The 14963-nt window shown below is 36.6% G+C and overlaps 1 protein-coding gene across 4 annotated transcripts in view; it reads right to left on the minus strand.

Moving 5' to 3' along the window:
- The window catches only part of ORC4 (origin recognition complex subunit 4), an 88511-nt gene that overhangs the window by 50867 nt on the left and 22681 nt on the right, over positions 1-14963 (minus strand). The window lies entirely within an intron of this gene.

Genomic DNA, 14963 nt, shown 5'->3' on the forward strand with positions numbered 1-14963 from the left:
TGCACTCTTGGGTACTTACCTGACAGAAAAACTTATGTTCACACAAAAACCTGTAAAATGTATGTTCATAATAAATTTACTTGTAATAGCCAAAACACTGGAACCGATTCACTCAATGAGCCAATGGGGTTAATGAATTAGTTCCACTGATGCTTTTTCACTGAAGTCAGGAAGTACCCAGACAGTAAGGGACTGCCTTTTAAAGTTCTTCTGATATTGGACAATGCCCCTGGCTACCCAGAATCCCATGAGTTCAACACCGAAGGTTTTTGTCCAAGTAGTCCACTGGTCCCCAAACACAAAGTCTCTAATTCAACCTGTAGATCAGGTCATAAGGACCTTTAAGGTTCATTACACACAGAACTCTATGGAAAGGAATGTCAACACTATGGAAAAACCTCCACAGAGAGAACACGATGAAAGTCTGGGGGGATTATCCCATTGAAGATGCCCTGTTGTCACAGAAAAGGCCGTGAAACCCAACAAGCCCGAAACAAATTCCTGCTGGAGAAATCTATGTCCAGATGTTGTGCGTGACTTCATAGGATTTACTACAAAGCCAATCAAGAAAATCATGAAAGAGACTGCAGATATGGCAAAAAGGGTGGGCAGTGATGGGTTTCAAGATACGGGTCTTAGAGAAATTCAAGAGCTAACAGATACCACACCAGAGGAATTAACAGAAGACAAGTGGAGACAGATGCTTCTGAACCACTGCCAGACAGTGAGAAAGATGCAGAAGTTAACAGTGCCAGAAAACAAATTGACATTAGACAGTCTGGCAGAACAGTTCTGAATATACAAGACTGCTCTTGTTTTCTTTACAACATGAACCCTTCTATGATAACAGGTACTGGAATCAAAGCAAATGGTTGAGGAAAGGTTGATACTGTATAGAAACATTTTAAAACAAATTAGAAATCAAAAGAGATAGACAGAAATTACAATGTGTTTCTGTAGTTACACCCAGTGTGCCTACCTGTCTTGTCTCCCCTTCTACTTCCTCCACCTCTTCTACCCCTAGGCAACAAGATTAACCCCTCCTCTTCCTCCTCAGCCTACTCAACATGAAGACTAGTAGGATGCAGACCTTTACGATGAGCCACTTCAATTTAATGAATAGTAAACATATTTTCTTTATATAGTAGATATATTTTCTTTCTAAATATTTTTTCTTTAGCTTACTTTATTATAATACAATATGTAATACATATATAAAATATATATTAATTGACTATGTTACCAGTAAGACTTCTAGTCAAGCAGACTATTAGCAGTTAAGTTTTTGGGGAGGCAAAAGTTATATGCAGATTTTCAACTGCTTTGGGTAGGGAGGGGGGTGTTTTGATCCCTAACCCTTACATTGTTCAAGAGTCAATTGCATATGGAGGAAATTCTCATTACTGCAATTCCAGAGCACTACTATATTATACATCAGAGAGCTGCTGACCATTTTAAATTTATTTCTGTATTGACAAAGTACAAAAATTATAGGAATTGTAAAAATGTGTCATCTAAAGCTGTCTGCTCTCTGAATGGCCTATGCGCATTTCCCCATGACAGTAAGTCCCCTACAATCTATACCTTTACAAAGGAAGAGATGAATTCTGAAATATCTTCACTGACCACTACTTACTGTATCTGTATTTGAAATTTTATAGTTACATGCTAACCAAAGCAGGATGACTAAATAAGCTCAAGACTCAATCACGTGTATATTCATACTTCCCATTTTTCAACTGAGGTGGCTTATTTGTCGTAATTCTCCATTCCTATGCTTTCCAAGGGTTGCTTGTTGATAAATTCTAAAAATTATGAAGTACATCCTTTACTGCTCTTGAGATTTCATGAGTACTTATAACTCTTCTTTCTCATTATGCCTTCTTCAGATCCAAACCCTCACTCAGTGCCTCTATGTCTACCTCACCAATTCTGCATAATGTATTTTAGACTAACTGTTTGGCCAACAACAATGATAACTGTTTAGTAAACTCTCTTAACATCTAAAGACAGAATTAGAAAATAGTTGACACTAATAACTTATTCCTACATATAGCTCAATAGCCATTCAGATGTCAAATGTTTTCCCACCTTAGAAATAGAATATAAAAGCCCTCCATTTAGTTTGCACAACTAACTTAAGCTCCTCATCTTAGGTTAGTTCTAATCACTGTTTTTTAGACTAACATAATCCTAAACTTTGTGGGAGAAGCAACCTGGATGAATTCCTGATGACAGTCCTTCATGTCAAATTTGAAGTTTGGTCAATTTACCAAATACTTCTCTGCTTGCTGACTAGCAAACGTATACAACTTCTATCTATATTATGAGCAGATTACAACTAACTTAGAATAGCTTCTTAAAAGAATTCAGAATTATCAAATCTTACAAGGGCACACAAATGAGACTTGCTTTGGGATACTCCACCAACTCCATTTGAAAATAAGTTGCTCAATAAATTACTGCTGAATGAATACGTTGCAAATATAAGTTTCAAAGTATATTAATATATGTTGACTATGTTAATTAATACAAAATATGTTTTCAACAGATTATTGCTTCACCTAAATAATACTGTTGTCATAAGTCACTCACAAGTCCTTTCATGCAACAGACTGTATGCATTCAACTTGCTACTGTCAGCAATGTAAATAAGATATAAATTTTCTGATGATGCTGAGTTAAGCTATGATAACAATTCATGGTTCATGAAATATGACCAAGCACCACAGATTGGCATTATCTGCTCAATTTCCATACGTGTGTTTCAGTATGGGTAATAGATATTCATATATAAATGAGTTCATGGTTTTAGTTTCCAGCGTTGCTTAAAGATGTATTTTCACTAAACTGAAAGACAAATTTTTACTGGAATGACATTACAACTGATCTAGAAAATGAGCACATTTTGAAACACGATTAAATAAAATGTTTAATCTACATAAACTGTAGTTAATAAGACAACCAAGTAGCTACAAGTCAATGCCAGACCTTCTCAATCAATTTAACCTAACATTTTAGTGTTTACTTATTACAAGGCTGTGACAAGCATTATGGGAAAGATGAGAAATATAAAATTTGGTCTCTAAACAAAACTTACAATCTTGTTGGAATAATATATATGTGTATATGTATGTGTACATATGTATCTCCCACTGATAAGGCAGTATCCGCATAAAACGAGGGATATACTCATAGGGTTAGTAAAGAAAGGGACCTCAAAAAACACATAGTACTACCTATAGAAGTGAAAACAAACACAGAGATTTTAAATGACCTGCCCAAGATGACATAGCTTACTTAAAAGCAGCAGTAGCTGTTAGGTCTATTGACTCCCAGAGGTTGGTTAGTCTCAACTGGCATGAAAAAAACCCTGCAAACATCAGAAAAGTCATCAAAATCATCATTGTGCTTTTCTTTAGGAGACAAAACATAGCACGATAATACATTGTGAAAGAACACGGTTAGTATAATAGATGTTCAATACCAACAATTCACTTCTCTTTGAAGGTCTATGTGTACAATTTGTATTTTCTTCTGTAGACATCTTTATTTATAGATCATAAACTTTCTTCCCGTCACTAAAAAGGAATACATGTTTCATATAGAAACTTTGGAATTTTAATAAGGAATTGTGCAGATAAAATGGTAAAAAATGGAATCAGAGAATCTTTCTCCTCTATCTAATAAAGCAAAACAAAAAGTTGTCAAACAGAAATACCTTAGCGGTAACTAAAGAGACAAGTTAATAATAAACAAGCCTAGAAAACTCTATAGGAGTTCTCCATAGCTCCTAACTTTAACCTCACTCTTAAAAGCTATACTGGCATCAATAAAATCTCCTAAATTCTCATCAATATTTCAAATATGAAAAGAAGAAAATTGATGAAAATTATAATTCAATTATTAAATTTCAAGCCAAAAAAAAAAAGAATTCACTGGGACTCCAGGATGAAAAACACCTACAAGGGAGGAAAAAATGCTAAAATATGGTGTCATAATATCTACAAAGTTCTGAGAGAGAAACCAAGACTCATACGTAGCAAAGATGTCACTCACATATAAAGGTAACAGGTATAGCCTTATCAAATAAGAATGAACTTATTTAGTACACAGAGCCAATAAAGCCTTGTGTTGTGGTGGGATATGGGGAACTCAACAACAAAATCCAGCCAACTAAAGCATAATTAAAAACACAATTTTACACACACACATATACACACACACACAACAGTGACCTGTGAGTCCACTAAAATAAAAAACTAAAATCAAAAAAAGGTAAATAAATAGTAGCAGGTGGAAACATAAGCCTTCACAGACTGAAAATAATCATTCAACAAAAAAAAAAAAAAGAAAAGAAAAAAGTGGCATGAATGCATAAGGTTGCTAATTTCATTTTTCAGAGTAGAAAGATAATAATGTCTAAACTTAAAACATGAAGTGCAAAAAAGGAACTAAAAACAATGTTTTTTTTAAGACCCAGGGTCTCACTATATTGCACAAGCTTGATTTGAATTCCTGGGCTCAAGAGATCCTTCTGCCTCAGTCTCCTAAGTACCTGGGTCCACACCTTGGCCAGCTTGAAACTTTTTTTAACCTAAGATTGAGATCTTTTAAAAAAGGAATCTCTTGGGTTTAATAAATATCTGAAGTCCAGCAATTCCTATAATTCCTATAATTTTTATTAGGTTAAAAATGTGGCATGCCTACACACACACATACATTTTTAACCAAAATGGATGCTATTTCATATTTGTCACTTAAAAGAACACGAACTTTCCATAATTTATATGTGTGTGCGTGTATGTGTAATATATATACGTATATGTAATATACGTATATATCACATGTATTAATATATGTATCACATATACATATGTATATATGTACATATGTAACATATGCAATATATGCATACATATACATTTGTATGTGTATATGTGTAATATATACATATATTGATATAAGTATATATTACATATATTAATACATGCACATATGTATATATACATATACGCTTCCCTATACATATACTAATATATAAACATATGTATATATGTATTATATGTATATATTACATATATACATATATATGTGCCTATGCATACTTTACATATACGCATGTTATATATGCGTATATGTGTATTACATATGCATGTATGTACATATGTAATATATGTGCATATATGTATGTATATATGCATATACATATATATTACACATACACGCACAAAGTAACATATTTTAAATTATTTTTTCTACAGCTGCCTTAAGGTAAAAAACCAAAAATAAGAATTGTTTAAGCAAAAGAACCATGTACCTCAGCTGGATAATCAAAAATACTTTAGTGTTATGAGCATCTTACTAGTAAGATGAGCAGGAGCTGTAACACTGTGTACCAAAAAAAGCATTTACAAGAGATAACAGGTGTGAACATGTCCTATTTATTTAGTTGCAAAGTTGTCCAAGTGCAGGTCAAAGAGGCAACAGATAAACAATTTTTCCTATATTTCGTATCAATGGTCAGTAAGGTGGCTGGCACAAAATAACCCTCTGGAATAAGAAAGTATTGCAGGCCAGGCATGGTGGTTCACACCTGTAATCTCAGCACTTTGGGAGGCCAAGGCAGGTGGATCACCTGAGGTCAGGAGTTCGAGGCCATCCTGGCTAACATGGTGAAACCCCGTTGCTACTAAAAATACAAAAAATTAGCCGAGTGTGGTGGCGGGCACCTGTAATCCCAGCTACTTGGGAGGCTGAAGCAGGAGAATGGTGTGAACCTGGGAGGCGGAGCTTGCAGTGAGCCAAGATAGTGCCACTGTACTTAGCCTGGGTGACAAAGCAAGACTCCGTCTCAAAAAAAAAAAAAAAAAAAAAAAAAAAAGAAAGAAAATATTGTAATATGTTTACCTATAAATATTTATCTAAAAAATAATAACTAAATTAAGCTTAACTAGTAAATATATAAATTGACATATTTTTACTTGGTCTTGTATCAGCAGGTCAAGTCATGTTACCAAGAGCAACCCAGAAGCCCTAAGGAAAGAGTTCAAGATCAATAACAAGAAGGGGTTCCGAGTGGCACCATCACATATTCATTTACTTTCAGCTCATTAATACACAGTGTAGGTATATGAATCCAGTTTGGAGACATTACTAAATCCAGCTGACTTGTTGAATTTTTTTTTTTTTGAGACAGAATCTCACTGTTGCCCCGGTGGGAGTGCAGTATTGCAATCTTGGGTCACTACAACTTCTGCCTTCTGGGTTCAAGCAATTCTCCTGCCTCAGAAGACAGTAGCTGGGATTACAGGCATGTGCCACCACGCCTGGCTAATTTTTGTATTTTTAGTAGAGATGGGGGTTTCACCATGTTGGCCAGGCTGGTCTCTAACTCCTGACCTCAGGTGATCCACCTGCCTTGGCCTCACTTGGGATTACAGGCCTGAATTGCCACACCCAGCCTCACTTGTTGAATTTAAAGATGTTATTATTTTTAAAATGTAAGTGAAATATTCTCAGCTGTTCCAACCGCAGCTTTTTCCTGGAATGAAAAATGACTGCCTGTCAACAGCATTCTGCTTAGTAAATAAAAAACAAAAAGCAAAAAAAAAAAAAAAAAAAAAGATTTACTTCATCTGGAATTTTAAAATAAAAGTAGGAAAGAAACTGCTTTTTAAAAGCAATTTGTGTTATAGGACATTTTGAAAATATTTCCAACACTGATTTTATCGCCAAAAAATTAGGTATTACCTATAAAAATTCTCACATCTATACACTTAAAATAGTTATAAACAGAACTTTTTATTCTACTCACAAATATTTCTGTAAATAATATAAGTAAGTTTTATATGTGTTGACCTAAAAGGAAGTTGAGGCAAAATTAATAACATACACAGAGACTGCATTTGGACCAAGATTGAGGGTTGCAACCAAGGAGCATAGATTCAAGTTGCCCTGAATATATGCTCATTAGCAGCAGTTACAAGTAGATTTTTAAAGAGAAAAAGAAATGTAAAAAGGCAGGTTCGGAGTTGTTCACCAAGAATCTACATTAATATAACATTAACTATCCATTGGCTACAGATCGGCAGGGGGTAGGGAGTTGGGGGTTGAGTATGGGGGCATAACTGAAGTCCCATACTACTCACATCTCTCTGGGCCAGCATAACTCAGAGCTCAGACTGCTCTGAGCATTTTTTGTTTTCTCATACCCATTTGTTAAAAATATAAAAACATACCACTTTTTGGCTGGACGCAGTGACTCACGCCTGTAATCCCAGCACTTTGGGAGACTGAGTTGGGCAGATCACTTGAGGTCAGGAGTTTGGGACCAGCCTGGCCAACATGGTGAAACCCTATCTCTACTAAAAATACAAAAACTAGCCAGGTGTGGTGGTGCGTGCCTGTAACCCCAGCTACTCGGGAGACTTGAAGCAGGAGAACTGCTTGAACCCAGGAGGCAGAGGTTGCAGTAAGCACTCCCACCTGGGCAAAAGACCAAGACTCCCATCTCAAAAACAACAACAGCAGCAACAGCAACAACAACAAACAAACAAAAACTATGCACCACTTTCCAAGAACAACTAATTTATATCAAGTTTTTCTTAGTTTGGAAGAAGAACACACACATCAAGAGCAGATGAAATTGGCTAACAATTCCTACAAAAACCTTGGTAAAATTGGTGGATGAGACTGGAAAATATAATTCAAAAATACACAAATGATCATGTATTATTTTCCTTAACAGCCTTATTTTGAGGTAAAACCTTACAGCTCCAGCAGATGGGGGCATTACTTTGTAAAGAGAACTCTTAGTAAATTAAAAAGATGTTTAATACTACTCTGTTTCCAGATGGTGGCAGAAGAAAACACTGAAAACAATACCACTACTCCCCTCCCTTTATCAGAAAAAAGTTAAAATACAAACTCTATTACTGTTTACCTAGGACCTAACTTTATATGGCTGACATTTTTCAAAGACAGGTAAGTATGGACAAAAGGTCAGAACTTTGCCTCTTTTCAGTTAGATATAATGTTCTTGATTTGCTCACTAAACAGTCAAATAACGTAAAATGAAAGGTATTTTAGGAGAAATTTGTAGGTGGTTTCCATGTTTTGTTACTGTCCTTTGAGATGAAACTGAGGCAAGAAAAATACATTTAAGCTGTTTTTCAGCCCATCAGAATTAGTTTTCATTCTTTTTCTTTTCCCAGTTGGATCGTTTGTACACAGGTAAAGATTAAAATAGAGTTAAAAGAATGGTTGAGGGTGGGGAGAAATAAGAGCCAATACTGATATAAATTCCAAGTTAGAAAGTAAGTAAACTCTGTTAGCTCTTCCTAAAGAGATCAGCTCAAAAATGTTATCTATATCAAGTTGGGGCACAGCCTCTGGTGAGAAGTTTCCTTGAGTTCTCCAGAGGTGAACAATCATTCCACACAAATCAACTTTTGGACCACGGGTGAATAAACCATGGTAATTACTGACAGTTTTGTAAAATCATTTTTTTTCCTCATTTGTTGCCAGTGAATATAAAAGGACACAATTTACTTAAGGACACATTCAGATCAAATGATTCCAAGCTTTGATAATCTTCAGTCAAGTAATATGATGCCATGATATTTTCTCATTGATATTAAAATGAAGAAAAATATTTTATATTGTCTCGGTACTTAAACTGATTAAATAATTGAAAAGACTTGTAATTCTCCAGAAAAGCCATGTTCTCTCTAACCTCTGAATTTCAGTAGTCTTCACAAGTACATGGCAGTATGTCTGGAATCATATATACACAGACACAACCACATATACGTAACATATACACACATGAATATAAACATATATACATACATACATACATATATATATATATATATTTTTTTTTTTTTGAGCTGGACTTTTGCTCTGTTGCCCAGCTGGAATGCAGTGGCACCATCTTGGCTCACTGCAACCTCTGCCTCCCGGGTTCAAGCGATTCTCCTGCCTCAGCTTCCTGAGTAGCTGGAATTACAGGCATGCGACACCACGCTCGGCTAATTTTTGTATTTTTAGTATAGACGGGGTTTCACCATATTGGCCAGGCTGGTCTCGAACTCCTGCCTTGTGATCCACCCACTTCAGCCTCCCAAAGTGCTGAGATTACAGGCGTGAGCCACCAGGCCTGGTACATATATTATCTTTTAATAAGTGTACTTACTTTATAAAGTACCTATTACAGCCTTGATATTCATGAATAAGACAATAAAGTTGTTTTCAAGAACATGGAAGGTCAATAGTTACAAAATAAACAACTCCCAGAATGATAATCACAGAGTTAATACTATGGTATCTTCACTAAAGAAAGACATTTCAAAATCACTACAGTTGGCTGGGCATGGTGGTTCACGCCTGTAATCCCAGCACTTTGGGAGGCTGAGGCAGGTGAATCACCTGAGTTCAGGAGTTTGAGACCAGCCTAGACAACATGGTGAAACTCCATCTCTACTAAAAATACAAAATTAGCCAGGTGTCGTGGTGCGCACCTGTAATCCCAGCTACTCGGGAAGCTGAGACAGGAGAATTGCTTGAACCTGGGAGGCGGAGGCTGCAGTGAGCGGAGAACACACCACTGCACTCCAGCCTAGGCAAGACAGAGCCAGACTCCGTCTCAAAAAAAGAAAAAAAGGTATTACTACAGTTGTTTTGATTATTAACCATGGAATACACCTTGTAAATGATACAAAGTATCAATTCTGCGGTAGTGTTGATGAAGGAAGGAACAAAAAAGAAATACTACTTGGAGGACTTCTTTAAAGTATATGTCTTAAAATAAAATGCATTTAGTTCTGAATTATATAGGCTAACAAAAGAACTAACACAAATTTGCAACCTATCTAGAAATCCTTTAGAAGCTTTGGAAATGCATTACATGATTTTGCTGGCAGTGACATAACTACCATACATCTTAAATATTATAGTGATCAACAGTAGTCTATGTTCTCTGAGTACATGGAAGTAGGCTACCTTCTCTGACTAAAAACATGCTGAAGAGGAGGAGGATTTAAGCTCGTGAATCCAAGCTAATGTGTTTACTTGGATGGATAAATAGTATAAGGGCAACAGACACTTGAATCAACAAAAACTTTTCTTTTTTGGTTTGTTTTAAGAGATGGAGCCTTCCTCTGTCAACTAGCGCAGTGGCATGATAATGGCTCACTGAAGTCTCCAACTCCTGGCCTCAAGCAATCCTCCTGACTCAGCCTCCTGAATAGCTGGGATTACAGGTGTGAGGTACTACACCTGACAAAAATATCATTTTTGTGAAGGATGGTTGCATTATATGGGACACAAGATTTAAGACTAGGGCACTAAAATTGGTGGGTGAGAAGGCACATGTAGACAAATTTTCCTTGAAAAGTCCCAAACTACCCATAAATTACAGAACTGTACTTTCTTGCAATATCAATTACTTCAGGGTATATGTTCATTTGAGAATAATAATGAATACAGTACTATCCACTATTCAAATAAATTTTTCCTTTGCCATGTTTACAGACTTGAGTTTACTTAAATGTAAGTATGATATTGTTAGGGCTCAGGAAATGATACTCCAAAATAAAGTCCTCTGAAGCAGCTCTCTCTGACCATCTCCTAACTTCCTGTCTCTGGCCTCTCATTCTCCTGAGACTAGCCACTGAAACCACAGTCCCTCTTCCCCAAGGCAGTTCACAGAAACCAGAACCCCCTTTCCCCAAAGCCAGCCACAGAACCTAAATACATTACTCTAATGTTCCCTGCCCTCATCTTTCTGTGTAAAAACTAACTATAAAAAAAATGTGACCTATTCTGTTTGATTGTACGTCATACGACCCCCATTCCAGAAACGGTGCTGTACCATACCCAGAAGGAAAGAATGCTGCACAGAGAGGCCAAGAAGAATCTATACAGGCAGGCCTTGCTGGGTTTCCCCACTCAGTACATGGCTGTCCAGACTTTGCTGAACCTAAGTATACCAACGGACAGTTTTTGCCTTTATCTTTAGGTCTTTATTCTGAAGGCTCCCATGTCATGTAAAACCATGATCAAATGAAATCATATGCCCTTTTTCCTATTAATCTGTCTTTTTTCAGCTGATTTTCAAAGAACCTTCAGAGGGTGAAGGGAAGTTTGTTCTTGGCCTCTACAATATGCTACAACTCCAATAAATTACTTAGTAAATATTAAACTATTTTTGGAAGGAAAAAAACTGAATATAACATTGCTTTAGAGATAAATTATTTAAGAATTGCTAAAAATTACCCTAGAAATTATCCTAGAAAAATCTTAAAATTTTCCCTAAAAACTTTTAGGAATAATACATCGTTTCTAATGAGACCCTTCAGCTTATGCAGAAAGCATAGCAGACCAAATTCTAGAGTCAATGAAATGATATTCTCCAATTCTGTTTTACTAATGAATATGTTGTCCACCCCCTCCATTAGCATGCTTAGGTAATTTTGCAAGAATAAATGGAAATGTCAGTTGACATTTAAAATGAAATAGGATTTTTAGACAGTTGTGTTTTTTGGGTTGGAAAAGGACAGCTAAAAGTTTGGAGTGGGGTGGGGGTGCTTTAAAAAGACAGTATTATATGGCTTAGAACTTTGGTACTCTACCTTCATCCTTTTCTGCAATCCCTTTTACTCCCCAAAGTTAAAAGGCTATCAATGGGACAATAACTGATGACCAACTATGAATAGGCTCAAATACACTGTTTTATTATATTTTTATCATTCTTTATACACCTTTTCTCATCATTCTTTGTCCCAATAATATGCTATGATTATGCATGTAGAAAATCCCAAAATAACAACAACAAAATCACTGGAACTAATAAACTACTGTAGTAAGGTTGCAGGATACAAGGTTAATATACAAATTGTCAACTTCTTTCCTATATATCAGTAATGAACAATTGAAATTAGAAATTAAAATAATACCATATATATTAGGAACAACAACAAAAAACACTCACCAAAAATGTAGATATAAATCTAACAAAATATGTACAAGATCTCTATGAGGATAACTATAAAACTCTAATTCAAGAAATCAAAGAAAGTCTAAATAAATGACATCATTCAAGAGCAGAAAAAATTCATATTGTTAAATGTCACTTCTTCCAACCTTGATCTATAGATTCAACGCAATCCCAATCAAAATCATAGATAGTTATTTTGTGGATATGACAAACTGATTTTAAAGTATACACAAAAAGAAAGAAAGACCCAGAAGAGCCAACATGATACTGAAGGAGAACAAAGCTGGAGGACAAAACCTACCCAACTTCAAGATATTATAAAACTATACTAATCAATACAGTGGGGTAATGGTGAAAGAACAGACAAATCAAGGGAACAAAACAGAGTCCAGAAACAGGCCCACATAAACATAGTCAGTTATGCTTTTAGAAATAAGAAAAGGCAATTCAATGGAGAAAAGAACAATCTTTGCAATAAATGGTAATGGAAAAACTAGACATACACGTCCCAAAACATGAATTGACACAGACCTTACAACTTTCACACAAAGAAAACTCAAAATGGATCACAGACTTAAACATAAAATGCAAAACTATAAAACTCCAAAAATGGCCAGGCACAGTGGCTCACGCCTGTAATCCCAGCACTGTGGGACACCAAGACAGGTGGACCACCTGAGGTCAGGAGTTCGAAACCAGCCTGACCAACATGGTGAAACCCCGTCTCTACTAAAAATACAAAAATCAGCCGGGCGTGGTGGTGGGCGCCTGTAATCCCAGCTATTTGCTGAGAGGTGAAGCCAGCTGGACTTCCTGGGTTGAGTGGGGACTTGGAGAACTTTTCTGTCTAGCTAGAAGACTGTAAATGTACCAATCAGCACTCTATAAAAACGTACCAATCAGCACTCTGTGTCTAGCTAAAGGATTGTAAAAGCACCAATCAGCGCTCTGTGTCTAGCTAAAGGATTGTAAATGCACCAATCAGCACTCTGTAAAATGGACCAATCAGTGCTCTGTAAAATGAATCAATCAGCAGGATGTGGGTGGCGACAAATAAGGGAATAAAAGCTGGCCACCCAAGACAGCAGCGCAATCCGCTCAGGTCCCTTTCCATGCTGTGGAAGCTTTGTTCCTTCACTCTTCACAATAAGTCTTGCTGCTGCTCACTCTTTGGGTCTGCACTACCTTTATGAGCTGTAACACTCACCGCGAGGGTCTGCGGCTTCACTCGTGAAGTCAGCAAGACATAAACCCACTGGGAGGAACAAACAACTCCAGATGTGCCACCTTTAAGAGCTGTAACATTCACTGCGAAGGTCTGCAGCTTCACTCCTGAAGTCAGCAAGACCACGAACCCACCAGAAGGGAGAAACTCCGGACACATCTGAACATCTGAAGGAAGGAACTCCGGACATGCCATCTTTAAGAGCTGTTAACACTCACCCCGAGGGTTCACAGCTTCATTCTTGAAGTCAGCAAGACCAAGAACCCACTGGAAGAAATAAATTCTGAACACATCGCAAGGCTGAGGCAAGAGAATCACTTGAACCCAGGACGCAGAAGTTACAGTGAGCTGAGATCCCACCACCGCACTCCAGCCTAGGCGACACAGCAAGACTCCATCTCCAAAAAAAAAACCAAAAAACAAAAAACAGGCCAGGCACGGTGGCTCCTGTCTGTAATCCCAGTGCTTTGGGAGGCAGAGGTTGGTGGACCACAAGGTCAAGAGATCCGAGACCATCCTGGCCAACATGGTGAAACCCCGGCTCTACTAAAAATTCAAAAATTAGCTGGGCATGGTGGTGCGTGCCTGTAGTCCCAGCTATTTGGGAGGCTAAGGCAGGAGAATCACTTGAACCCGGGAGGCAGAGGTTGCAGTGAGCCAAGATTGTGCCACTGCACTCAAGTCTGGTGACAGAGTGAGACTCCATCTCAAAAAACAAACAAACAAACAAACAAAACTCCAAAAATGTAACACAAAAGAAAATCTAGGAGACCTTGGTTATGGCCATGTGTTTTTAGATACAACAGCAAAAGTACAATCCATGAAAGAAAATAAAAAATTGATTTAGACTTCATTAAAATTAAAAACTTCTGCTCTACAAATGGCATTATTAAGAAAATTAAAACACAAAATACACATGCGGATAAAATATGTGAAAAACACTTACTTTGTTACAATATACAAATAACAAGAAAATAAACAACCCAGTTTAAAATTGGCATCAAAATAAACATCTCACCAAATAAGATATGCAGGTGGAAATAAGCATATGAAAAGATGCTCAACATCGTATGTCAACAGGGAATTACATAATCAAACGACGAGATACCATTGCACACTTATTACAATGGTTAAATCCAAAAACAATGACAATACCAAGTACTATTGAGAAGGTAGAGCAATGGAAACTCTCATTCATGGCTGATGGGAAAGCAAAATGGTACAGTGACTTTGGAAAACAGTCTGGAAGTTTATTATGAAACTTAACATATTCGTTTTACACAATCTAGAAATCATGTACTCTGGTTACCCAAATGAGTTGAAGACAGGTTCACACAAAGACCTGCATCTTCCTGTTTATAGCAGCTTTACTTATAATTGCCAAAACTTGGAAGTAAGCAAGAGTGTTCTTCAATAAGTGAACGGATAAACAAACTGTGGTACATCCATAAAATGGAATCTTACTCAGCATGCAAAAGAAACAAAGCCATGAAAAGACATGAAGGAAATTTAGATGTATATTGCTAAGTGAAAGAAGACAATCTGAAGAGACTACCTACTGTATGTTTCCAACTGTATAATATTCTGGAATAGGCACAACTACAGAAACAGACCTTTTAGTGATCAGTGGTTGTCAAGGAAAGAGAAGAAGTACAGAACACGAGATTTTTAGGGCAATGAAACTATTCTGTATGATATTGTAATGATGGATCATTATATATTTATCACAATCCACAG

This window comes from Theropithecus gelada, chromosome 12 (assembly GCF_003255815.1).
Source record: "Theropithecus gelada isolate Dixy chromosome 12, Tgel_1.0, whole genome shotgun sequence".
Taxonomy (NCBI): Eukaryota; Metazoa; Chordata; class Mammalia; order Primates; family Cercopithecidae; genus Theropithecus; species Theropithecus gelada.